This window comes from Dipodomys ordii, unplaced genomic scaffold, assembly GCF_000151885.1.
Source record: "Dipodomys ordii isolate 6190 unplaced genomic scaffold, Dord_2.0 Scaffold150, whole genome shotgun sequence".
Lineage (NCBI taxonomy): Eukaryota > Metazoa > Chordata > Mammalia > Rodentia > Heteromyidae > Dipodomys > Dipodomys ordii.
This window is the reverse complement of record NW_012267366.1, coordinates 6112497-6113147: the sequence shown is the minus strand read 5'-3', so window position 1 is coordinate 6113147 and position 651 is coordinate 6112497. Positions and strand designations below refer to the sequence as shown.

Here is a 651-nt window from a genome sequence, read left to right as displayed (position 1 = left end):
GCTCCCCTTTTCAGTTCATCTGGGGGTCTGGAATGGCCCCAGCTCTTCAAGCCTTTCCCAAACGTGTCCCCTCTACATACCCTTCAGCTCCCAGCTCCCCTTCCCCCTGCTACCCCATGCAGCGCACAGCCACACCCTCTCCGTGGGCAAGATCACCTGTCCCTCCTCTGCCACCGCCTCCTCGGGTACCCTTTCATCCCCCCCTCTGCTCCCCCTCCTCCGCCACCTCCCCCAATCCCTCCCCTTCCCCGCCTCCTCCCACCCCTTGGTGTATATAGTAAAGGCCGGGCGGGCGCTGCACGCAGACACACACTCGGCAGGACACGGGCGCGCACACACGCTCACGCACAACCCGGTGGCGGCGACAGCGGCGCTCGGTGACAGCCGGAGGCACACGGAGGCTCCCTCCGCGGTGCACCCCCTTCAGGCGGTCAGTGGCGAGGCCAGACCAGAGAGTTCCCTCCGCCCGCGACCACCCTGCGGCTTCCTGGAGGCGGTGGCGGCCCCCCAATTGCGAGGTAGTGGCGACCCCCGCGACGCCCCCCTGCGGAGCCGGGGTCACCCCCGCGGTTTCTCCCCGAGAGGACCAGCCACCCTGACCCAGGGGGCGCGCCAGGCTGGGCCCGGCGCCCGGGGAGGGGCCTGCGCCCG

The 651-nt window shown here is 70.4% G+C and overlaps 1 protein-coding gene across 2 annotated transcripts in view; it reads left to right on the top strand.

Annotated features, from left to right (window-relative positions):
* Nucleotides 1-264: 264 nt before the first annotated feature.
* Nucleotides 265-651, top strand: part of Rai2 (retinoic acid induced 2) — a 62250-nt gene continuing 61863 nt past the window's right edge. For both annotated transcript variants that reach the window (XM_013032139.1, XM_013032137.1), the window contains exon 1: nucleotides 265-518. The gene's annotated coding sequence lies outside the window, so the exon portion shown is untranslated. The remainder of the gene's footprint in view (nucleotides 519-651) is intronic.